Raw genomic sequence first — 27,956 nt, forward strand, 5'->3', positions numbered from 1 at the left:
TAACAAGTAGATAGATAAATTCTGGAGATCTAATGCACAGCATAGTGATGATAGTCAACAATACTGTGTTATAAACTCCAAAGTTGCTAAGAGATTAGATCTTAGTTATTCTCACCACAAAAAAGAAATGATAATTATATGATGTGATAGAGGTGTTAGCCAATGCTACAGTGGTAATCATATTGCAATAGACAAATGTACCAAATAAACTCATTGTACACCTTAAACTTACATGCAATGTTATATGTCAATTATATCTTAAAAATAATCATAGTTATATATAATATTTTTTCTGTATTTATGGAAAATTATAACCATATCCACCTCCAGGTTAGGTCCCACGGTCAGGGAAATCAAATCTGATTGGTGATTTGTTTCTCTTATTTAAAAATTGTTTCAATTTTTCTTGAATTAATTCCATACCTCTTAAAATAGAGCCCAATGTTTATTCTTAAGAATGCAATTAATATCTTCTTAGTAGAGTGCTAGGTCATTTCGCTGGCCAAGCTCCTTAAAATATGATGAAAGGAGGAGGCAAAGGGGTATGGAGAAGAGGAGAAGTTGAAAAAGTTATGGAAAGGAGATGGACCACTCAAGAAGCCCTGAACACCTACATTATAATGGCGGAGTTGTTGGTAGCTGTCTACCAACGACTTGGAAGCAATACCGCTGTTAATGGTTGGACTCTAACCTTGTCCTCCTTACAGATGACTCTGTTTTTGATCTTGGCACCCAGCTCACCACAAAAATCATCCATGTTGCTCCAGACCAGACTATCTAGCTGACCCAAAGAATCATGAGAAATAGCAAATGTCTATTGGAAACCCCTAAGTTTTGGGGTGGCTGAATAAGCAGCAGGTGAGAACTAACACATTGCAGTAATCCACTGAGATTATGTATTTGATTCAACAGCTAGGTTTTCTTTTGCTGACAAATACAACCAATAACACAACTGACACAGCAGAGTATCACAATCCCATGGTTGAGAACTACTGGCCTGGGTAACAGGCGATCAAATTCTATAACTGAAAGTGCTGTTAGTAGATTTTCATTTCAGCGGTTTAAAAGCTGTTTTGTGGGTGCACTGGTTTTCAGGAAAAGCTTCAAAGGCTGTTTTGAAAGAAAGGCCAACATTTTGTTCTGCTTCTAGTGGACCATATATGTTAAATATAGGGCTTTCATTTCAAGAAAGTTTTCATTTCATAAAAAAGGGTCACTTGAAAATAATTTTTTATAAAAATGTGAAATCACTAATTTTGCCCAACTGCACTAGAATTATTAAGCTAAGACCCAGAGAAGCCAGGTGGTTTGTTCAAGTTCATGTAAGTGGGGGTGACAGAGAAGGAATCCAAACTCCTTTTTCTATCCACCTGACTCGGGGTTTTGCCTCCTACAACACCCTGAGACTTTTAATTTGCAGGATGAAGATGCCTCTGCAACTCCAAAGGGCTAGCACCCTATAGGCCAAGAAGTGTAAAATCTTAGCATCTATGCTTTGGGTTTTTTTTTTTATTCAATCAACAAATATTTACTAAACAACAGTCATTGTCACCTACGTGTAGGTCCCACCTTTCTCATGTTTCCCTTGGAAGGAGGAGGCCAACCTAAAATTACAAAATATCAGGACTGAGACAGCAGTTTTACAAAGCTCGAAGTCTCATTAGCCACCGTGTTTAGTAAGATAAGCGAAACTCTATTCCCACTCCCCCGTTTTTTTTTTAAAGAAAAATCAGTCCTTTAGTCTTATATTGTATCTACATAGCTTTTAATATTCAGTGTTGTTTTTATGTAATTCATTAGAAAGTATAGGAACTTTAGCCCCCAAATAAGCCATCATTATACTGGATTGCCAACACACCAAAGTACAGTTTGAGCGTTGTAAATGAGCTCCATTCATTTTGCAAACTAAGAACAAGTCAATAGTGTTTGTTTACCAGGTCAGGACTAATGAGGGCACTGTATTTTTCTCTTTCTTCTACTCTGCAGTTAGTGAACTCACAGATGGTATATGTTCAGGGAAATATCTGTTTAGCATGGAGTAAAATCATAGGTATAAATGAAAACCTGTTATTCTTGGATAAGAACATATGTGTCTCACAGCAAATTCCACATCTGGTTTACCCAGGGTTCAGCTTTATCAAGCAGTCTTTCTTAAGAGTTACCATGCCCACTTCTCTGTGCAGGGTAAATGGACATGCATATGAATAACAACAGCTTACAAAGAAAATATCACATTTTCCAACCCAAAAAAACTGTAACGAAAAGTTTGCCAGAAACCATCACAGACAGAGCTGGAGCAAACCTTTAAAAGTCATACATTTAAGCCCTTGGTTACATCAGAATTGTTAATAGAGGCCTTGCTAAATTTTAGATACGTTTTGGATAGGATGCTTCTCCTGGTGCCAAGGAGAAATTCACACATTTTAGACTTAATGAAATTGATGCAAAATTAAGGAAGTTTATCTCACAAATAATAATCACCACATTCCTACCTTGGAAGAAGGAGTTGTAGAAAGAGGGTGTTATCCCCTAGATCAGCTTCGGCTACCATTTTGGAGACCATGTGCCGTACACTTTTGCTCCATTTGGTCATTTAATCGTCTGTGTAATATGACAAGGCAAACATTATTATCATCTCTTTTCCACAGGTAAGGAAACTGAAAGACAAAAACACATCAGAAAAATAGTAACTTTGTAGTAGAGAAATCTTGCAGGTACTACCTGTGGTTGGCAGACTAATGTATCCCCCCCTAAAAAAACCCACATTCTAATCATTCGAACATGTGAATACATTATCTTACACAGCAAAAAGGGAATTAAGGTTGTAGACAGAATTAAGGTTGCTAATCAACTGACCTTAAAATAGGTAGATCATCCTGGATTAACCGGGTAGGTCGTGTATAATCACAAGGGTTGGTAAAAGAGGAAGGGGGAAACAGAAGAAGATATTAGTCAAAGGGACATTTGGTGACGCTGGCTTTGAAGATAGAGGAAGACAAGCCAAGGAGGGTAGCAGCCTCGAGAAAGTAGAAAAGGCAAGGAAGCAGATTCTCCTTCAGAGCCTGCAGAAAGGAACACAGCCCTGCTGATACCTTGATTTTAGCCCACAGATAACTCTGTTGTACTTCTAACCTAGAAAACTATTGGAAAATGTTTGTGTTGTTTTAAGACACTAAGTTTGTGCCAGTTTTTTACAGCAGAAATAGGAAATACACTCCTGTAGCCAAGTGACAAGCTTCACATCACTGTTGATATCATGTGCCCCTAATACAATGTGATGAAGAGGGCACTCCGTCACCGTGATATTCTTCCCCAAAACTCATCACCCCAGTCTACTCATGAAAACACATCAGATAAACCCAAATGGAGGGGCAGTCTAGAAAATACTTAAAGAGTCCTTTTCCAAAGTTTCAAGGTCATGAAAACAAGGAGAGATTGAGAAGCTGCCATAGACCTTCCTTGCTATATACCAAAGACACACGCCTGACTAGAACCCATGTCTTCTAGTTCTAAACTCTATTTCCTCTTTTTCCCCCCAGTGTACTGTTCTGTCCTCGGTCTCATCATCCACTCAGACTGAACTTGTCTGACCTATCCATACCATTAATTCAATTAAAGTCACAATTACCTGGAAAAAAAGAACAAGGTTAAATTATTTGCTTAAAAAAGAAAGAAAAATCTTAGAAGTTTGTAGATTAAGGATTTTTTTTGGCTCATTTAACAGCAAGTGAATGAATTAAACTTTTTTTCCCCCAAAATTAGAGAACTTGTCTTATAATGCCTTTGAAAGGCTCTAATTTCCAATATATCAAAGAGTGAATCTTATTCTTCTCATTCCATGTTTAACAAATGTGAGTTAGTTGAGAAGATTGAGGAGAGGTAAGTCCAAACAGGTTTACACGGGAGTGTGATGAGAAGAATTAGAAGGAGCAGAAGAGGCAGGAAGGGCGGGGTGGAGAAAGAGGAGGCAGAGACAGAGGACTTTGTCTAAAGTTTAACTGTAGAAATAGTACAAAACCGTAAGGTCATTAGAAAAAGAAAAGATTTTCGAAACTTAGTATTCCAACGCCCTTTCTGATTCACATATCTCTGCAAAACTGCTAACAAGCCCCACTCTTCCCATAATCCTACTTCCATCTTGTCTTAAACATAAATATGAGAAACTGTCAAATAGCTTGCCTTTCCAAAATCAAGCTATAATATGTCTATAGCAAAGCATTCCCCAGATTTTCTAGTCCAATAAACATTGCCTAAAAAGGAAATGACTCTGGTCTGGCATTAGTCCCCCAAAAATTTATTCTATGATCACTGCATTCTTTTCTAAGTATTCACAAAGTAACTGTTTATTAACCCAGTTTGAGAACTTAACCAGGGGGTGATGTCATGCTCACGCATCAATTCTATAGTTCAGCATTATCCTACTCTTTGACATTTTCAAGATTTCAGTCTTTGACACTAGGTTGTCAATGGTTTCCCAGTGGTAAACAATCCTAATGGTAAATAATCAAAAACTATTTTTTGCATGAACTTTTCACTGTATGGTAACATGAAAATTATTCTCCTTAGTGGAAAAAGACATTTTAAAATAACAGAACTTCCATCCACAGAAGTGTTCAAGCAAATTCCATCCATGGAGTCATGGATGATTCCATGTCATAGAGTTAAGTGCTGCTGCTTTCTTTCTGTCACCTGTTGATTTTAGTCTTTCCAGTGTAGTGGTACATCCACCACAGAGATGTAATGTATTTGTTCATTCAACAAATAGTTACTGGAAAAAAATTTTTATTTGATTACTATGTACTAAATACTGAGCTGAACACTGAGGCGACAAAGAAAAATAAGGCAAAATCTGAGCCTATAGAGTTTCTCCTCTTATCATTACCACAACTCATTTTAATTAATTGGAAGACTTATTAAATAAAAGTGTTTTCTAAAAACTTTTAAATTAAATCAATAGGTTAGATCCAAAGTATGGTGCTCAGTATCGACATTAACACCAAGGATTAACTATTCTACTACAGGACTTCTCAGAGCCTTAAATATGCTAATATGCATTGTAAATCTGTAGGAGCAGAAGAGAACATAGTCCACCCTCTGGATCCACAGGTTCCACATCCATGGATTCAACCAACTGCAATAGAAAGGCCTAGATGGTTGCACCTGTGCTGAACATGTATAGGCTTTTTTTCTGGTCATTATTCCTTAGACAATATAACAACTATTTACATTGAACTACATTATATTAGGTATTATAAGTAATCTAGAGATGATTTAAAATATACGGGCAGTTGTATGCAAATGCTACACCATTTTATACAAGGAACTTGAGCATCCTGCCGGTCCTGGAACCAATCCCCTGCAGACACCAAGGGATGACTGTTTATGTATAGTGTTTGCCAAACTTATATGGCCAGGGATCCGTTTCTCCCCTTGAGACCTCTTAAGGGAGTAGAGTTTGGCAAAAAGAAATCAGTTTCCAATCAGGGTGGGAAATAGATCTGAGAAGTGTGTCTTTAGCACTGCACTATCTCCCATTCTCTCATCTTCACAGAGCAATTCAAGGGCAATTCTGAAGTAACCAAAGAATAAGTGGATGAGTGAACAATGCAGACCATATGCATGAGGGAATCAACATTATATAACAACCTTATAGGAGAACAGAAATCTACTTTTAATACGAACGTGAGGAGCTTCAGAATCAATTCTGTACCTATGTATATTGATTCCTAAATTCAAGAGTGCCTATATACAAACTGAATGGAGAATTTTTGCATCTGCATGACCTAATTTTTGCACCACTCAGATGTTCATTTTTCTTCTAGGAAATCCTTTTGAACTCTTCAAATAAAGCTCAATTCTACCCCCTAAAACAGTGATTCTCACACCTGAGTCTACAGAACTCCTACATCAAAACTTTTGGGATGTTCATTAAAAATTGTAAATTTCATAACCTTACAAAAAATCTGAATCTCTGGCAGCGATACCCACAAATCTGCATATTTTAAAGAATTCTTCTAGCGATTCTTACACACAACTGAACTGGAGAAGCACCAAACTAGAGTCCACTCTTTCCTACTCTTGTTCCCTAATTTTAAGAAATGTCTCTTTATAGTACATCATTTGGAATTTCCACGGAAATGGGATAAAATGTCACTATAGGAAGCAGGAATCCACAGGTGAATCAGAAGCACTATTATATCAAGTGTAGCAACCTTATTAAAATTCAAACCTTTTAATGGGGAAAAAAATAAGAAAAAACAAAGATGGCTAGTTTGGGATTAATTTCCATCTCATTATTGCAAATTGGAAAAGCTAAGAAGTCAGAGGAAGGCAGATAACAAGCTTGAAGATAATGAGATAATATATTTCTAAGCATCTTTAATACATATTTATTTCTTAAGATGTAGGAAATAAGTATCTGGAATGAAAAAAGATTCTGCGAAAACGGCTGTCTGAGCTCACATTCTTGGCCCCCTTGTCTTCCCATCAGCTCCTGGTTAAGGAGATTTAACAAATAAATTAACCTTGATGGTGAAAACTCCAGGGAAAAGCACAGTTAGACATTTCACTGTCGGGAAGGCCTGGAAGAGAATCAAGGGACCAACAGAACTTAGACTTCAGGCTACCGAGAGGTTTGGTGGGAGACACTGGTAGACTGTTTTTAGGGGAAAGGAAGGCGGTTTCTAGTCTTTGCTTTCTTCTGTGGGTGGCCTGTTTATCTATTAAAAATCTAGAAGAAAGTATACTCATAAACTGAATCATTTGTGGTCCATTGGTCAACAGGAGCCATTTCTCTTCTACTTCGTCCAAAAGTGGCCTAAACTGAGAGGACCTTCTCCCTATTTCCCAGTAGAATACTCACAGTTTTTCCTGCCTGACTCACCTGCAGAAGGTTCTCCAGGATTGCCACAGACTGAGAGGTCACACAATCTGTCTGTGTACTGAGGTTACCTATACCTATGGGTAGGCAAAGACAATTACAAACCATCAGTGTAGACGCCATACAGACATTGACTGGGAGAAAATATTTACATTCCATGTAAACGACAAAGGTCTAGTATCCAAAATATATAATGAATATCTACAAATCAATAAGAAATGGTTAAATTACCTGATAGAAAACAGGGTCAAATAATATGCAAAAGCAACACAGAAACACTCACCAAGGAAAAACCCTTGCACATGTATGGAAGGAGACATGCACAGAAATATGCAATTCAGAATTATAAAAAAAAAAAAACGGGAACAACCCATTTTTAAAATTATTGTTTAGTCATGTAGTTGAATATTGAATTTAAAAGAATTAAGTAGAAACATATGAATCAATATGGATAAATTTCAAAAACCTGATATTATATGAGAAAAAGCAAGTACATAAATTATAAATACACTATGATACTATGTACATAAATTTTATAAACCATAAAATACTATATTTATGCTTACATAGAGAGAAAGGCATTTTAACATCTACAAAGGAATAACAACTTAAGAATTATGATTACCTCTGAAAAAGGAGAGAAGAAAATATGACCAGAGAGCTTAGTGAATTAAGAGATTCACTACTGAATCTGTGTTTTATTTGTAAAACAAATCAAAAAAAGAAAAGAAAGCCAAATTATGATTTTAGTAATGTGTTCACAGATGTATATTATACTAATTTCTTCTATTTTTCTATATGCATAAAATACATTATTTAACACAAGGAGGATATAAAAGACTTCAGCTTAGCTGAGTAACAACTCAAGTTTTCAATTTGTAAGAAAATCACCAAATCGCAGTTACAGTAAATAAAAAAGACACATATAGATACGAATGATGAAGTAACTGAACTCTTTAAGGATATAGATCCAACTTTACAAGCTTTCAGATAGAATAGATGAAAACAAAGAAAGGAGAGTTAGACTAGAAACAACAAAATACATACATTTATAATTTGTTGTAAGGAAAGAACTGTGATTTCAAATCCTACTCTCAGCAAGGACATAATTCTTATATGAAAGCAAAAGGACTTCCAGTTTCCTGTTCCACATATAAAGAGCTTGGAAGACACCACTCAACCCTGACAAGTAAAAAGCTGAACACACTAAAAAGTCAAAAGTCCTTCTTGGATCCCTAAAAGAGGGGAAGTCACAGGGCAAACTGTTTCCCCCAGATCAAAGAGACAAACAGGCAAATACAGGGAGTCCAGGCTCACGGAGTCAGACTGGAGTGGAAACCGCTCAGAAAACAAGTGTCGGGGAAGGAAAACCTGAAGTGTATTTGATGAATTGCTAGAGGCTCAGTGTGGACAAGGCTGACAGTTAAAAACTCCAGGGGGACCCAGTCACCGGGGAGGGGACTGCGAGATTGTGAGATTTACCTCCAGGAACTCGACCACGTTCCTGTAGTAAACGGCGTGAAAATTCACTTTGCCCTGGCAGGGGGAGGGGGAAAGGAACCACTTTTAAATAGGCCAGAATGCGCTGTTCCACTTAACAAGGCCTGCACCCAGGGGAAGCTAGTTAACCAGAGCCTAACCTGCCGGAGTGCTATCAGGGCCTAACTGACCTGGGAGAAGGGAATATTAAACAGAAGCCCCCGTTAGCCTTCCAGGTGCTAGAAGGGAAATACCCAACTCCAGCCCACTTTACCATCCTGTGCTAGCTAAGGAGAGAGAAAAAAACTGAGCAGCGCTGGTGAAATTCACAGCTGACTGGCACAGGCTCGCTAAGAGTGAGACCTCATCACAGGACTAGAAAAAACTCCCCCGCCCCGCACCCCCCTCACCACAACGTTACTAAAAGCCTATTCATAGCAGCTCCTTTGGCCCGGGACATCATGTGCAGCCATCATGAAAGCAAAAGAAAGACAATTTCCCACATGCAGGGAAGACCGTATATACCTTCCATAATCACCTGCATACCCTTTGAGAAAAATACTAGACATGCTTCTACCAAATGACAATTTAGTGAGAACACAATTAACAAAATAAGGGAAAACAAAATTTAATAAGAATGGCAAACAATGATTTTTAATACATCTGTATGTATATAAATACTTGAACTTATGTGACTAGGAATTATAATAAAAGTATTCTTTTGAATATTTTTTGAATACATAAAAATGATTCTCAAAACATAGACATTACTACAGTTCTTAAATAAAAATTCCAAACTGCTTAAGCCCAGGAGTTGGGGAAGTAAATACATTCCCAACATCTTCCTCAATAGAGATTTTGGGAAATCGGTCATGTGAAATGTTCTGTGCAGGTTTAGTAAGTATTTAACATTGCTCTGATGGTAGATATGTGTTTACATAGACGGTTACGATGGGAATGTGAGCAGTAATAGAATGAGAAATACAACAGTATTTCCAGTTTAAAGCAGGGAGCAAAAGAGGAACAGAAAGAAACTTAATCGAGTCAGCCTAGGAAAAACAAGTTGGAAATGGGTCAAAAGGAAACAAAATGTACTCTATAATTAACATAAAATATGATGAAAATATTTGAAAATATCATTAATCACAATAAATATGAAGGATTGAATTTATTTATTCAAAGGCAAATACTATCTGATTGAATAAAATAAGGAACTCCAGCAAGATGCAATTTACAAGTGATACATGTAAAACAAAATATCAAAGACAAGTTGAAAACAAAGGAATGAGGAAATCATAGAGTTACAAACAAAAAGAAAGTAAAATGGCTACATTAATGTCAGATAGAAGGCAATTCAAGGTCAAAGGCAGGAAAAGTTACCAATCACTTCGAAGGTTACTGCACACTTGCTATCTAGATTAAATCACATAAAACTGTCATTTTGGGGTCAATATTAGTCAAATATTGGCAATTTCAAAAGTGTCAACATATAACTATTCAAAGTCTTTAAAAGTAAATCAAACCATGACTGCATTATAATTCTAGTAAGGCAAAGATTATTCAACATTGGGAAATGTTTAACATTGTTAGAAAAAAGAAAAGAAGAAAACGTATGATTATATTAATAAATACTGGAACACATTTGCTGAAATTCATCAATGATTTCTAACAAACTTTTAAGGAAAACAGGACTAGGGAAAAAACACTGAGATATAAAAGAATACTTATAAAAATCAATACATTTATTTATTAAAATATGAAATGAGAAAATCCAAAGAAAATCAGAAAGACATGAAGACGACCATTATCATCATATTTATTCAACTTGCTTTTAATAAAATAAAGGGAGAACAGATTTTTTTAAGTAGCATAAGTACATGAAATTGAGAGGAATCAATATTTTTATTTTGTTCTTATGTGATTGGTTTTGGAAAAGAAAATCTAAAAGGTTTTTCTGAAAAATTTTATACTTAATAAGAGAGATTTGCACTGTAGCTGAATGAATTTGCAAAACTCAATTTTTTTTTATATAATTTCATTGAGCAGTTAGAAATAGGGAGGAAAATCACAACAATAACTGCTGACTGCTAACACACTGAAGGGAGCATCAAATAACCTGTTTATCAAGCAAAGCCAAACTAGTTCTTCCGCGTTAAGGGAGGACACCACCTCCACAGACTCTTAGTAGAATCTTGGCAGGAGAAGTCAAAGGAGGGATATTTGTAAAGCTTGGGGGACTTGATTTAAGGCAGATCCTCCCAGACAGGACGGAGATCCTGATTGAGATGGAACAAAGTTCATGATAAAAATAGTTTAGGATCGATGGACATAGCCAAAGGAAGATTTTGAAGGAAATCTTAAAGAGTAAAGCTCAAATGAACAAACTAATTTTGCAGAGAAGGGAGCTTTTTATCCTAATGACAGTGAGTTGAGTAGTCTTTGTTTTGAATAAATGAAATTTCTGAAAATTCCTGAAACAAACAATGCAATTATGTCCAATGTTATTATCCTGGACAAAAATTTCCTGGAATAATAATGTTCTGTCAAGGCAGATAATCAAATAGTAAAGTCATCTTGACATAGAGTCTTATTCCTAGTCGTATTAGTCTGTGACTATTAATGGTTTTGTATTTCATAACTAAAATTGTAAAATCCTTAAGACTAAATTTAATAAGATAGGCACAATACATATAGAAACATAAATATGATAGAAAAGAGACTTGGATGGGAACACAAAGTAATTAAAATGTGTTCCGTTCTAATTGTAGTCGTGTACCACGCAATGACATTTCTGTCAACGATGGACTGTATATGGAACGGTCATCCCGTAAGATTAGTACCACACTGCCTAGGTGTGTAGCACATCTAGGTTTGTGTAAGTACACTCTGTGATGTTCACACAATGATGAAATCACCTAGTGATGCGCTTCTGAGAGCGTACGCCCATCTTTAAGTGATGTGTGACTGTATTACATAAATTTAACACACTTTCCAACAAAACTCTTAGAGAATTTGGTCAGGAAGGAGGATTCTAAAAATTGATTTTAAGTTTCTTACAAACAAGTATATTTGTGAAAGCTGCTTTAAAAGTTTCAAAAAAAATTCACGAGGGGTTATTATCTCTACAATATGGTGAAGTTTATTATAACTCTTTATTCGAAGCTGCATGAAACTGACCCAAGAATAAATAGCTAAATTACTAAACAAATAAGAGAGTCTAGCAAGAGATTTAAGTGTGTTTGGGAGGTAATATATTATAAATGTGGCATTTTTAATGAGAAAAGCACCTTTAATTTGCTATACAGTTCTTGCACAGTTGCCATCCACCCCAAAATAAACCGTATAGATTACTTCCTCACTATATACACAAACACAGTCTAGATGAAATAAAGTTCTAAGTGCTCAAGACAAAAAGTGAATTTAAAGGTAAGGAAAATTTTGGAAAATGTTCTATAAACTTTAGATGATGGTAAACTTTTACCAGGCCAAAACCTCAAACCAAAAGAGAAAAAGATATATATATATTTGACTACTTTTTAAAAAATTATATTAAGACAATTATTAAAGTCAAAAGACAAAAGAGAGATTGGAAAAACTCTTCTGCATATGAAAATTAAAAAAATTAATATTCATAATAAGATGAGAAAAAAGACAAATCACCCAACAGAAAAATAAACACAGGATGTGAACAGGCATTTCACAAAAGAGGAATGGCAAATGGTCAATAAACATGAGAGGATGCTTATTGTAGGTAGTCGTCAGGGAAATGCAGTGAGACCTCATTTTACACACATCAAATTTGCAGATACAGAAAGGAAACACTCAATGGGCTACGTGTGGAAATAGGCACTCATATTCTGTATGTAAGATTATAAATTTCCACAGCTTTTTGAAAGTCTGCTCAGTTAAAAAGACACACACATGAACAAGCAAATATCCTTTTGAGAATTTATCACACAGATATAAATGTACTAGTTTATAAGTGATTTTTAGTTGTATTTCTAGTAATATTATATTTTTACAGTGTATTCCTATTTATTCCATTTCCCTTACCATTTTAAAATAACAGAGACACAAACAGGACAGCTATGAGACAATGAGCAGTTGCCCACATTCTGGTACATAAATTCTATAGAATATCAGAAAGTATTGTAGGGAAGAAAGAGTTTCCTCTACCTTCTTTGGGTCTCTGGCTGAGCCTAAGAACTAAACTGATACAAGACAGATTAACAGGAGAAAAGCGTATAAATTTTATTATATTTTTACATGTACATGAGAGCCTTCAAAAGGCAATGAAGACCCAAAAAAATGACCAAAACAGGAAGATTTTATGCTTTTTAGACCAAATTTGTGAAGAATTTATAAGAAACGAGATTTGGTCTAGGGGTAGCAAATGGTGAAAAAAGTAGGAAGATAAGAGTAAGTTTAACAAGGCTTGTTTGTACAGATTTCTCGGCTGCACATTCGCTAGCTCTGGTGACAGGAGTGCTCTTCCTTCCAGGAGGATCAAGGAAGGTACCTTTCCCAGGAGAGTTTTATCTTCTGCTTTCAGGAAAACAAAGGATGGTCAGAGTGTCCTTCTTGTACCTGCTGTTTCAATGCCTTTAATTCAAAATTGATTAATATGCCAAATTGGCTTATTTTGGGGTGACACATTTTGTTTCCTTTCCTATTTAAAAGAATTACCTAGATTTATATGTATTGATAAATAAATATATTTGGGTTTGATTAAGTAAAAAAAAAAAGTTGCGGTATAATTTTTACCAAGAGATTGCGTTAAAAATAAGGGGAGGCAACAAATATATTTGAATATTTTTTGTGAAAGTTCATATAAGCTTCAACCAAAATGTGGAAAGACTAACTCACGCAACCATATCATTAGTTTCTTGGGTGTGGCAGGGGGTGGCAAGGGGAGTTTCTTCTAGTGCATCCTTTGTTTGCGTACGAGAAGAAAAAAGCTCTCCTTAACCCTCATGGGTTCCCTTGCTGGGTCTGAAAATTAAACTGACCAAGACATTTAACAGGAGAAAGTATACAAATTTATTTAATATTTTATATAGGTTTTATATAACATGGGAACCTTCACAAGGAAATGAGAACCAAAAGAAACGGTTAGACCTGAGTGTAATTATGCTAGGTTTGATGACACGTGGACAGATGTGTTAAAATAGAAGAGGACGAGGAGTATGAGGAAAGTGTAGTAAAGTGGGAGAAAGAATCAGGCCTTTTTTTTAGGACTCTTCTCGGCATCCCTTTATCTTTGGAGCTAATGATGCTCTTTTCCTCTGGGTGTAGGGAGGGTGCCTCTCCCAGGAGAGTGTTATGAGCTATTTCAGGAGGGAAGGTCAGATCAACCTTCCTGCTTCTGCATTTTTTTTTTTTTAAGGAAGATAAGCCCTGAGCTAACATCTGCTGCCAATCCTCCTCTTTTTGCTGAGGAAGACTGGCCCTGAGCTAACACCCGTGCCCATCTGCCAATACTTTATATGTGAGATGCCTACCACAGCGTGGCTTCCCAAGCGGTGCCATGCCCACACCTGGGATCCAAACAGGTGAACCCCAGGCTGCCGAATCAGAAGGTGCACACTTAACCGCTGTGCCACCAGACCGGCCCCCTGCTTCTGCCTTTTTCTCAAGCTCCTCCAACTTAAAATACTCAATATGCCCAGGTGCCAGATTTTGGGGTAGTGTATCCTCGACCCCATCATTTGACTAATGGCAAAGAGCAGATAATGCTTCTATGATTGGAAAGAAAGACTTAAAAATACAATATAAAAAATGGACCAAATAACCCCAAATAGTTTTTAAAGTTTTGCAGTTTTTATTTTTTATGGTGATTCATTGACAAATGAATTTACTACAAATATTATGCTTTCTCTCCCTACTAAATACTAAAAGACCTATTCTTCATTGTAGATTAAAATTGTACAAAGTGGTTGTTTTCTCTAAAATGATCCCCTGCTGTGACTTTTGCTATAACTTAAGAGAAAAGTTAGACAAATCTAGCTACTTTTCTGAAACAGAACCATGTTAACTCTTACTCATGTCACAAGTATATCATCCAAGAGAATGTGGGCCCTGAAGCCCCCCGCGCTGAAGGAAAGTCTCCATGAACGGGGAAATCATTTGCCAGAAATGTGATAGAATAGTGATTAATAAAATGTCAATACATACGATGATTTTAACTCTTTCTGTAATAATGTAAAGTTTATAAGTTTTCATCAAGATAGAAATTAAAAATAATATATGTACAAAGCTATTACTTCATATTCAATTTATCTGGGAATTATCTACAACCATTTTTTCACCTTGTCAAATGTCATTCTTTCCTTAAATAATTTCTAAACTATGGAAGTATTACAACAAATTAGCCAACATTAGACAAAAAATAGCTCATGGATATCCCTTTTTCAATCTTAATTCCATATATTCAAAGTCTAACATTATCTTCTCACCAAAGGTCTCTTTCCAGCCATTCTATTTCTGTCAGTCTTCTTGACCAAAAACTTCAAAAATCATCCTTGATTTTTTACTCTGTTTATATACTAGCTAACTCTAAACCCAATTACTTTTTCATTTAAAAAATTTCTTGGGGGGCCGGCCTGGTGGCACAGTGGTTAAGTTCACGTGCTCCACTTCTATGGCCCAGGGTTCGCCGGTTCGGATCCCGGTGTGGGCCCAAGCAGTGCTTGGCAAGCCATGCTGTGGCAGGTGACCCACATATAAAGTAGAGGAAGGTGGGCATGGTTCTTAGCTCAGGGCCAGTGTTCATCAGCAAAAAGAGGAGGATTGGCAGATTGGCAGTGGATGTTAGCTTAGGGTGAATCTTCCTCAAAAAAAAAAAAAAAACTCTTGCATTTATCTCTTTCATTTCATTCTGATAGTCATTATTGTTATGAAAGTATCACCTTGCACCTAAATTTCTTACATAGTTTATACCCAGTCTCATGATAGCTGTTCTCTCTCTTAGCACTCCCTCTTCCCAAGTTCTTTTTCAAACTACTGCTGTACGGTCCTTCTCAAGTGCCTACCATCATCACTTAACACAACACATCCCAACAACTCATTCTGCCCGGCTTTTAGGTTCTTCTGTGGTACGCACTCATTCTCCCTTACTAGGCTTGGTCTTTGCCAATAGCACCCTTCCACTTGCATCCAGAATAGCATTAAGAGCAAAACATGGGCAGGGACATTGCGGTTGCCCCAATCATGCCACCAATTTAGTAATCTTTTAAAATAATAGATTTGACTTTCATTTAGAGAAAAAACTGAGTGAAGTTTTGAGAGAAGGTAGAAAAAAGACTATTGTCCCAGAGCCAGCCCTGGTGGTCTACTGGTTAAGACTCAGAGCTCTCACCTCCGTGGCCTGGGTCCCCATCTGGTCGGGGAACCACACTAGCCATCTCTCAATCGGCATACTGTGTGGGCTGCATATTGCTGTGATGCTGAAAACTATTCCACCAGTATTTTAAATACCACCAGGGTCACCTGGTGGACAGGTTTTTTCAGTGCAGCTTCCAGACTAAGACAGACTAGGAAGAAGGACCTGGCCACTCACTTCCCAATGCCCCAAAAAGATCGGGCAGGTTTCAGGCCTGCTGTACACAGGGCTTCTGGGAGTTGGAATTGACTCCACAGCACTACCAACTATTGTGCCAAGCAACTTAGCTCTCTCTCAAACTTGCGATACCATCCCCCACAAATAAGTCTTGATGCTTACCTAATCCATCCTCCATATCTTCCACAGAACTAAATTTAATGATCATCCACATTGTCTCCAGTTTTATCAAAGTATTCTTCCAAGAACATAGAGTATTCATTCTCTCTGATAGAAATTCTAGAAAATATCATTTTCTCCAACATGTTATATTTCAACGATGTTTCTCCCCTTCAGTGTTGTTTCAGCTCTACTTATACGTAGGTATCAGAGTGACTACCTGTTTGTCCTACTGTTTAATCTGCCTTGATGTACAATTCTCTTTGATTCCATACTCCTGCTGTCTCCCATATGGAAGGCTTCCCTCTTTCCAGTCCACCTGTGGAAATGCAATTTACTCACAAGGCCAGATTCAGATTTCACTCTTGCTTAAAGCCTTTTCTGATTAAATCAGAATATATTTTTCGGGGCCGGCCCGTGGCCGAGTGGTTAAGTTCGCGCATTCCACTGCAGGTGGCCCAGTGTTTCATCAGTTCAAATCCTGGGCGCGGACATGGCACTGCTCATTGGGCCATGCTGAGGCAGTGTCCCACATGTCCCAACTAGAAGGACCCACAACTAAGAATATACAACTATGTACCGGGGAGCTTTGGGGAGAAAAAGGAAAAAATAAAATCTTTAAAAAAAAAGGAATATATTTTTCTCCCCTTTTGTAATTGTTCTGTTCCTGTCTCATCTATGCTAGTTTTGTCTCCCGGTGAAGACTGCAAGTTATCAGTGATAAGGCACCCTATGTTTTCTTTCTCTCTTTTGTGTCTCTCTAATCACATGACACATGCACAGTGATCTTTACCTGTTGATCGACTGAAAACTATAAGCCACAACAGTTTTTGACAGATCAATGTAAAAGCAAGTTTATAAGCAAGAGTAAACTTAATTACTAAATGATCATTTTTCATTTTCAATAATCTAGTGCAATGTCACACCAAAAAAGCCCTGAGCAATCAATGTATAAATCTGTTCATTATTTACCCAATATACTTGACAGTATCACAGTAAAGTGGAATATTATATGTTGGAATCATATTTTCTGCCCCAGATATATTAATTCAAACTGCCTAAAATCAAAGTTCTTCCAAGATGCCAACTCTTCCTTTGTACCTGAAGACACCTAACAACCAGTCATTGTGTTTCAGTTGTAATAAAACGGCACTCCATGGGGAAATGCAGGAGTCTGAAAATGCCCGGGAAGAGAGAAAACAAAGGAAAGTTTCTATTAAGAAATTCTACGGTAAGTGTTTTTTATATTTTAGATATTCCCAGGAGTGCTAGAAGAGCGGAATTAGTGATGTTCCATGAACACGATGACCTGGGGAATTCATATCAGAGCACATTGACATGCATGTTATATAACAGCTCTGAAAATTCTTCCAGATGTATTCATATATTTGAGAACAGATGTTTCCTCTTCATGATTTTCTTTTCTTTTCAGCATTAAAAAAGTGACTTTAAAATTTGGCATCAGTTTATAGTTTTCCCATAATGTTAATTCACTCTCTATAATAATCTATTTGAAGTAAAAGTAATCCCTATTTTTTATGGCAAAGGAAAATTCCTTTTGGAATATAAAATGGGATAGTCCGTATGTCAAGGAAAATATTTAAGTAATACATTTTGTTTAGGGACAATCTGTTTTGTTTTGAATTCATAGAGAAAAAGAAGAGTCATTTAGCAAAAATTACTTGTAAAAACAGTGCTAATTTAGAATTAATTCTGGTTCTTATTGAAAAAATTGTTTTTGATTTTTCCATCACTTTCCTTCAACTCTTCTAATTTAGCTATGGTTGAGTTGTTTTTAGAATCACAATTCATGAGTGTACCTCAAAACCTCAGGTTTAATGATTCAAAATTGTGGATGTTACATCTACTAATTTATAAAAATAATAAACTCAAAATCTATAACAGACACTAATACCAAAAAATAGGAAATGAACGTAGAAAAGCAGTGCAAATGAAATTTTACCACAAAATAGAAAAAAAAAATCCACATTTCATTACAAAACATGGATAGGAAACATTCATAGTTTACTGGCCTCTAGTGAAGAGTTTTGATACTTATCAACACAAGTCAGCATTTTATTAAAGCAAGGATTTTCCTAATAAAGTGTTAGATGTAACGATGCAAGCAGCATGATCTGTATTAAACAAATTTTGTTTCTTAGCTACCAAAGAACTCTTCCTTCCTTCCCTAGAATTGTATTAATCAAAACTTAAGTTGGAGGGGCTGGCCCAGTGGCACAGCAGTTAAGAGCACACGTTCTGCTTTGGTGGCCTGGGGTTCACCAGTTCAGATCCCAGGTGCGGATATGGCACCACTTAGCAAGCCATGCTGTGGTAGGCATCCCACATATAAAACAGAGGAAGATGGGCATGGTTGTTAGCTCAGGGCCAGTCTTCCTCAGCAAAAAGAAGATTGGCAGCAGATGTTAGCTCAGGGCTAATTTTCCTCAAAAAAAAACTTAAGTTTGAAACTTTTTGTGGCTCATTTTTAGATGTAAAACGTTATGACTATATATTTACTATATTTTCCTCTCAATAACTGAAATCAGTTTTGTAGATTATTCCTCATTTTGCATGAGACAAATACCCGTTATAGCCATCAACCACTTACTGAGGATATTTTTAAAATTTTGTTTACTCAATGACCATTCAATGACCTTTCAGTTAAGAATTGTTCAAAGGTGGAGCTGAATCAAATGGAGCTTTTAGATATGTTTTTATAATAAATATCATTAATTCTCATTAATACCTCTATTCTACTTACTTTTGCCTTTTAACAATAAATATTTAATATTGCAAAAGCAGTTCCAAATGATACCAGGAAGGTGGAAACCTATGCCAGTCTTAGCCACCTTTTAATAATTAAAATCCAGGAATTCATGGGACCTTTTTTTCTGAAATTAAGCACCAGCTTCCACCTTTGGCTGCTAATTGATGGCAACATGAGCAACGGCAGAGTAGAGAGCAATTATCACACAGTGGTAGCCATAACATAAGGACATCTGCAATTAGGAGCCTCTAAAAAGCAAACTCAGTCAGATTTTGTTTCTCCTCTCTTTTCAGTGACCGAAGAGGAAATCTTCCCTCCCAAACCATGTATAATTAGCCATAAAAGGTGGCTTAAGGGGCTGGCCTTGGCATAGTGGTTAAGTCCACTCAGCTTCAGCAGCCTGGGGTTCGCAGGTTTGGATCCCTGGCAAAGACCTACATTAGGGCTCATCAACCATGCTGTGGCAGCATCCCACCTGATGAGCCGTTTGTAGGTCCACACCCAGGATCCGAACCGGTGAACCCTGGGCCGCCAAAGCAGAGCATGCCAACCTAACCACTATACCACCAAGCTGACCCCCAGATATGCATTTTTAAAAGATATTGGAGCAGAAGAGTCAGAGATGGTTAGGAGTAGACCTTGGAGTATCAGTCAGGTAATAATTATGGGAAATAATAGTGGTTTGAACTAGAATAGTGACAGTTCACATGAATAAATGTAAATGGGTTCAAGAGATAATGACCATATTAAACTGACAGGACATGTCGATAGACAGATGCCATGAAGTGTATAATGAGCTATAACAATATTATACCAGTTGGCTATCTTATATTATTTTCTTTAACTATGCTGTTCTACTCAGGTACTGGCACAGATAAAGAAGTCAGTTAAGCCTAACCAGAGGTGGTGATTTGGCTGGATGCAAGGAAAAGGCAAAGGTGTAGGAAAGTTTAGGTCATTGGTGAGAGAGTTATTTCAATAACATATTTCGATATGTTCAATAACAGTTATTTCAATAACATATTTCAATATGGACCAGACTGGACTAAGAGGTAATGAAGAAAGGATGAGATTACGAGTGTGGAAAGACAGAGGCATCTGGAGCTACGGACTGAGTAGCATAGAGATTTGTCCTACCAACTATGTAGAGTTAGGCCAGTTGTTCTAATTGTGAAATTATCCAAATTAAATAAAGTTAATAGCAATGAGTCGCTGGAAGAATACATCAAGTAAATTAAAGGTAATTTTACACAAGAAAAAAAATTTTAGTTATCCCCTATCAGTGTAAAGATGTGACTTCACAATGTAGTGGTACTCAAAGCAAATTCATCAACAAGATGGACTATGAAACAGTGGGTACTAGTTAGGTACTAGTTAGGCAGTATGCTCATCATGATACTTATTGGGACTGCATAATGAGCTATTCATTGCAACAATAAAATGGATTAGAAGAAATTTGGAAAACCAGTAGAGACATACAAGAAGGAAAGTAAAAATAACCTTGGGATGTGCCAGGGAATGAATTCTGAGGTCCCGGTGATCTTACCGTTTGATCTGCTTGGATAATTGCTTCAATTCTTCATTTTTAAATGTATACACACAAGCTTTGTGAGTTTTGTGTACATTTTGGAGTCCTTGAAATCCACTACTGTCAAGTAAATGGAAACAGGAGTGAAATCAGGAAGAGAAATCTGCAGTGTGTTCTCTGGAATGGTTTGGAACTGTCTGACAGACTGCCCCAACTGGCAGTGTGGATCTTGGATCCGTGAGAAACGCAGCTGTGTAGACCAGGGTATAGATCAAAGGTTAGAATGCCTATTTTTATTTTAATGTTGTGAAAAATTCCCTGGTCCAAGAACCACATAGATTTTGACATAAAGGCCGCATAGAGAGAAGTCAAAGGCCTTCAGTTCAGATCCTTGGAAGGATCACATATTAGCGAATAGGTGGAAATGAAAGTGCTCAGATTTAAAAAAAAAATCACATAAAATTGCAACATGAATTTTGGAAGTCTAAAAATACTTTAATGCAAGCAGAGCAGATTTTAAAAGGGTCTACACTAAACTTTTACTTCTGAAAATAAATAGCATGCTGTTTATAGCAACAGTGAGTTGTTGTTCTATGTTTCTTAGAGGTGATTATAAACGTGTCAAGTTACATCTGGGGTTCCAGAAGCAGAGCTGATCTCATTATCAGAATTTTTTTTTTTTTTGCTGGGCTGGGACTGCCTCTGCATTAATTCTAGTTATGAACAGATCAAGTAGAAAAATATGGTAAGGCTCTGATCTGTGCTACTCAAGAAATTTTTTTTTTAAGGTAACAGTGCTGCATTAACTGCTCCATGCCCCTTTTCTCTAATATGACATCACATCTTCTCTCGCTGCCTCAAACAGTCCAATTTTTGCCTCAAAATGTCTCTTCTTGAAGCCAAGAAAATCTACAAAACTGTTTCTGATGACCAGATGCCTATTTATCTACAGCCAAAGCAGGTTCCACCCTATCAAAATTGTAGTCTCCTGCAGTTGGAAAACCATTATTGCCCAATCCCCTTTCCAATAGGATCCAACACTGTTGAGTTTTGTGTTAAACTATGACACCAGATGTGCCAGAGTCAATACTGAAAGGAAGAACCGCCAGCAAATGAATATTACAGAACTTTCTGCTCTAGAGTGCTTTCCTGAGATTTTGAGGGAGATGGCCAGCGGCTTGTAGAATTAACTTGAGTAGCTTTCTGTATCATTTATTTTTATAGGTTCCTCACTTTTACCAGGATTTTTTGTTGTTGTTGGCAGTGTTTTCAATTCCTAGTGAATGCCAATTCTTAAAAATACCTGGTAGAAACTTTAAAAGTACAGTAAGATCAATGAACTTTTAAAATTAGCTTCTAAAAATGTCCTGGATTTTTTTCCACCTTCTGTAATCTGTGTGATATTTAGGGAAGTCATAGCATTTGGAGGTCATCTGTGACTTTAACGGGGGCGGACCTTTAATGCATTACAGACATAGGTCTTAGTATATACTGAGCCTTTAAATTGATGGGTGTATCATAAAAGCAATTTGCTTTTAATTTGAATACATTACTACCAGAGCAATGTATAGTTAAAAGAGTTTTATCTATAGTTAATTATTTAGCTCAGGGATTTAAAACTGTGGTAAATGGGTTTCTCATTTTCTTAACAGAAGGTTAGATCAGGCATTTAAATGCTATCACAAGTTGGCAGCCAGGAGATCTCTGGTTGGCCTCTGTTCTTTCAATTTGTTATATGCTACCTGCTATCAGCGTCAATATCCAGGTTCGCCAGCTGGTCTAGCGTATTCTGTGTAGCATCATGCCATGCAGCTATTATGTACGATTACACGACCCTTCTCAACCACTTTAATCTAACATGGCCCCAGAACAACAAAGGCAAATAGGTTCAAACCGATCCCATTCCACGAGCGTACTAATGTGTCAAATGATTTTAATAAAGGTTTTATATCAAATTTATGAGGTGATTGTGAGAAAAATAAAACTTTCCTCTGTCTAAAATCAGAATTGCCTGCCTCTCTCTCCTCGTGTGAATATGAATATTCTGCTGAAAACTAGGGTAGCTGTTGCTTTCTGTTGCTCTCTGTCTCTCCTGTTTTCCGGGCCTGGGAACAGATGGTACACCACCTGACTCAGAATAGTCTAATGTAAGATTCATTGTGCTTCACAGGAAACCAAAGACCAAGCGACATTACAGAAGGTGGCGCAGCACCTCAGCAACCAGTGGCCCAGTATGACACAGGCAAGGAGTGGAGGGAGTGGGGAGGAGAGCAAGAAATGAAAAGGAAAAAAACGAAAAGACCAAGCGAAAGACAGAAAAATAAGGCAGTCTGCTTGAAAAATAAAACCTTTAGTACTTGAAGGCTGGTTTTTGAAAATACTATCAACCTCCATCCCAAACCTTTAGCCCAAGACAGTAATAACTTTCCCTCCAAGGGACTTTAGTTATCTGATTGTTGTCAACACTGAAAGATTGTTCTGATGAACTTCAAGAAACATCTTAAATTCAAATCATTTTTAAGGCACAGTAGTGGAGAATGATAGTGGCGAGTGTGTTAAATTTGTAACTTTACTAAAGCTATGCAGAAGGGTCCTAGGACAGAATATCTTGGATTACATTGGCAAAGACATCCTCACTGAGATTTAAAAAGAAAAACAAGTGCAGTGGTGCACGCATCTGCAAATCTGCAAAGCCCTCCTCCTCTTAACCTAGAAAAGGAGTTGGCCCACTTTGGCCTGTGAACTAAATTTGTCCAACTGCCTGTTTTTTTTAAATAAAGTTTTATTGGAACACAGCCATGCTCATTCATTTGTTCATTGTCTGTAGCTGCTTTTGCATGATGCTAGCAGAGATGAGTAGTTACTACAAAGAATGTATAGCCCACAAAGCCTGCAATGTTTACCATCGGACCCTGTACAGAGATAGTTTGCTGAGCCCTAGTTTAGAACATATTTCCCTCTTACAATCTACATATGACTGAACCTCCCCCCGAGCTATGAAGTCCATGAAAACTCCTGGAATAAGAGTATCCTACACATTTGAGTCACTTTCTTTGTCTTTTAGAAAGCAACAAGTTCCCATGAGTATAAATGCCCCGTCCCTTGGAGGGGATATTGTTTCTCCCGCTCTTCCTGCGTCCTTCCCCACCCCCAACACAGCACCACCACCAGAGGTTCAAATCAGCATTAGCAGAAAAGATGTTCAAACGGCCTCTTCATGCTCTAATGTCAGCTTCTGACTCCCTTATAAAAAGAACTAACGTATATAATGCCTTTGGGCAACTATATGCTAATTTGTGGCCTCCCTACCCTTATGCTGCTAAATCTTGTTGAATCATTTGTTCCCGTCAGGCTGTCACAACAAAAAAAAGTTTCAGGCCCTAGACAAATACCACGTAAGGATGTATTCCTAACCTCGTTATCTCTGTAACTGGTTGTAACACAGACTCACCCCCAGAGACAGAGTGGCATTAAAGTGCAGTCAAGACATTTACAAATAAATTACTGCCTGAAAAAATCATAATAAGTGAAACAGCATTTCATCCACAAAGAGCACACTTGAAAATCCGTTATCAAAGTCAATTTGCTATTTCCACTCTACATTAGCCTAATACAATGCACACGAGGCACAGTCGGTGGTGTTCCAGCACAGGCTCTCTGAAAAATAAGCCTTTAAGGATTTCAAAATATCTGAGAAACTGCATTACTGGTCAAGATAATGGCATTTTTGTAACAAATGAAAAATAGCAGCCGAAATGCATAAGGGCATGAGATTGGGCACGAACAATCCGGTTCCAATACAATCCCACCATCTGCCATGTCGTGCATCATTCTCAAGCAGGTCAGTGCTGCACCTATTTCATATTTTAAATCAGTAGCAGCTACAGGGACAACCATGAGACACAAGGACACCTCTTCTCATCATTCTTCTCCAGTATTGCATTGATAATGAGACTGCCGCCTAGCGTACCAACAACCAATCTTTCCCCCGAAACCTAAAGACACTTTTCTCCCAGAGAACGAGATGGTGATAGACAGATGCTGACTAGTTGGAAATATTGAGGACAATTTCTTCCTAAAGAAAAACTTTTATACAGTAGGACAAAGAAAAAGTTAAAAAAAATTAATTGAATCATTTTTAGTATATATATATATTTCCCTCTGCCAGTTCAGCATTCACTCATGCTAGGTAACAAAAACATCAAAGATCATTGAAGAAATGGTGAACCTCCCCGTTTCTCCTTTTCAGCCTTCTCAGCAGGCTCAATAAAAATCTAAGTGGCTCCCTGTACTGCTTCTGTGGAGTTAGAGCTGGTACTAAGGGAGTTTTGTTGTCAACGAGAATCACCCTGCCATGGACATGTGCAGCTTTAATAATATGCTCCATGACTTACATACATACTTTACATGTATTCTTCTGTGTATCAAATATTTCATTATAAAAACAGGGAAAAGGCAAAATTTTAAAAATCCATTTCAAAAGGCAATGATTTGACAATTTTAACTCACTGACTTAATTGAAATGGCAGGAACAAATCTGAGAGCATTTCTTCAGCATCCTTGCTGAAGTGGGCATAGTATATATAAAGATCTTTGCTTTTCTTCTTAAAAGAATCATAGTCTATAAATTTTTCAGTCTATGAGACCGAAGACCTTCAAAGGTATAATCCAAAGAGCAAACTTTTTCTTTTAAATAATGAAATGTAAGCATTTTTCTTTTTCCTTTGCTCCCCAAAGCCCCAGAACGTAGTTGTATATCCTAGTTGATAGTCATTCTAGTTCTTATATGTGGGGTGCCACCACAGCTTGGCTTGATGAGCAGTGTGAAGGTCTGCGCCCAGGATCCGAAGGGGCAAGCCCCAGGCCACTGGAGCAGAATGCATGAACTTAACCACTCAGCCACGGGGCCACCCCTGAAACTTCTAAATAGGGTAAATCATAACTCAAATGGCACATCAATATTGTCTTAGTAAGAAAATGAACTGCTGAACCTATCAATGTAATTGAGGATAAATAAAAACAGTTACTGGTGTCTCCGTGACTTTATATCACCATCTCAATGACATAATATGGTTTCATCTCAAGACTGAACCTACTAAAAAGGCTATTAACTTGCCTAACAAAACAAAAGAACAATTTAGATTACAGCTTTTAGCAAGAATTTAATCTTTGATTTTCCAAATTTAAACAAATGCATATATTTAATTTGTACTTTTTATAGGAATTCTATATAAATATTATCTATTTACTCAAATAATAGCACATGAAGCTAACTTCTGATGATATAATTAGGGACTAATTATACAAAGGTTGGGAAAACAATTATTCCAACAGGAGAAAAGACCTCAGTCTCACTTTCAGAGCTCCATATGGAATAAATCAATATAGGAATACTAATTTTACATTGACCTAGAAATGAGTATTAGTGGTTCTAATATTATGTTGATATGTTTTCAGATTGTTCACCACTTAGATCAACAAAACGAAGTGGAGTAATTCATTCAACAAACATTTACTGAATACTTGCTATACCCTGTGGGGAACAGGAGATAGTTTGCAATGAAAGGCTTCTGGAAGAAAGTAACACCTGAGTGAATTCTTAGGAATTAGCTAGGTCAAGGGTGGAAAAGGAGACAGACTTCTCAATACTGAGAGCAAAGACACAGAGCAGAGGAACTAAATGGTGTCTGAGAAAAATGCAAGCAGTTTGGCGTTGCTGAAGCAAGAAGTACAAGACAGTAGGTAGCTAGAGGTGTGACTGGAGACGTAGGGAAGGACCAGATGATAGAGCTTTTGCACCGAATTAAGGGGCTTGGGATGTATCTTCTAAATTATAAGAGGAAATTGAAGGGCTTTAAGCAGTATTATATGTTTAAATCTGCATTTCTGAAGGATCTTTCTAGCAGCTGGATGAAAGATAGATTTATTGGTATAAGAATGGGGAAAGGAAACGAATTAAGAAACTAATAAAGAGAAAGTAGCCAGATGAAAGATAATGGGAACATGAACCAAGGTGAGACCATAGGGATGGATTAGAAAAATGGATTGGGACTTAAAAATCAGCAGGATTCTATAATTAATTATATATGATTGGTGGGTAAAGGGGAGGAGTAAATTACTTACAAATTTCTATCCAAGTTTCCTGGCTATGATTCCATCAAGGAAGCTAGAAAATGCAGGGTGAGGAGAGAAGGTTGGTAGGGGAAGACAAACTCACTTGTTTTTTTTTTTTTTCCTGAGGAAGCTTCACCCTGAGCTAACATCTGTTGCCAATCTTCCTCTTTTTTGGTTTGAGGAAGATTAGCCCTGAGCTAACATCTGTGCCAATCTTCCTCTATTTTGTATATGGGTCACCACCATAGAATGGCTGACAAGTGGCATAGATCCCCACCTGGGATTCAAATCTGCGAACTTGGGTCACCAAAGCCAAACTTGCCAAACTTAACCACTATGCCATGAGGCCAGCCCCCAAATTTGCTTTTTGACATATTATAGGTAAGTTTCCTATAGGACAATCATTCAGTGGTACCCAATAGGCTGTGGGTCATATAAATCTAGGGAGAGGTTTGAACCATATATCTAAGTTTGAAAGATAAAACTATGTGAGTAGACGGGATATGCCAATGAGTATGAGAAACCGATGTGGAAGAGATGAATAAGAAGGCAAAAAAGAAGCAGTTAGAAAGATAGTAGACCCAGGAGAATGCCTGATCACAAAAGCCAAGAGAATGGGCAATAGAAAGATCAACAATGGCAAATACAACAGGTAGGGCCACAAAATAAACAGTAGGAAAGGCCTCAGTTAGCAATGAGGAACAATTGGAAGCCATATTACAGTGAATCAAGAACTAAAAAGGAGGTGAATGTGGAGTACTATGATCAGGCAAAATGACTGGGCAGATTTTCAAATATCAGTAAAATGAAAACAAAACCCAACATTACTTTTAGTTATTTTGTCAGAGACCAGGTACTATGTCATAATTTTTCCAAACTTCTGACTCTGTGCTCAATGCACGTTTGGTTATAAGAAGATGAATTTTGAAAGCCAAAGAGATACTAACATTAGGAAGCAGATGACATCGCTACTTAATAGAAATGGCAACTAAGAATAATGAGAGTGAAAAGGAAAAATAAACAAGGTAGAATTGGGGCTTGAAGAGTAGTTAACATCCACATTATAATTCTTGAATCCTCTGAAAGCACTTCTTCATGAGGACATTCTCACAGAGTCGATTTCTGTCCATCCCTCACTTGTGGAGGAAGTCTTTCATGTTTACATACAAGAGGAAAGACTGCACAGTGCTTGCTTTGGGCACATGTAACATTCTGAATGAGAAGGGCAATAGTTATCAAGCCACATTATATTCTGAGCAAATGTGTCTTCTAAAATGTGACCATAGATTATGAGTCACCATATTTTCTCCCCATTTCTATTTTTTATTAAAGAGTAATAGGAGACAATAATAGTTTAAAATCTGATTCATAAGCAAAAACTACTTCCTTAGAAGAGTCAATTTCACAAAGCCACTGATGAAGTTCAGATGATTGAATCACCAACCTCAACTTTTAAGCGAAACTCTTA

The sequence above is a fragment of the Equus asinus genome, chromosome 1, assembly GCF_041296235.1.
Source record: "Equus asinus isolate D_3611 breed Donkey chromosome 1, EquAss-T2T_v2, whole genome shotgun sequence".
NCBI classification, from domain to species: domain Eukaryota; kingdom Metazoa; phylum Chordata; class Mammalia; order Perissodactyla; family Equidae; genus Equus; species Equus asinus.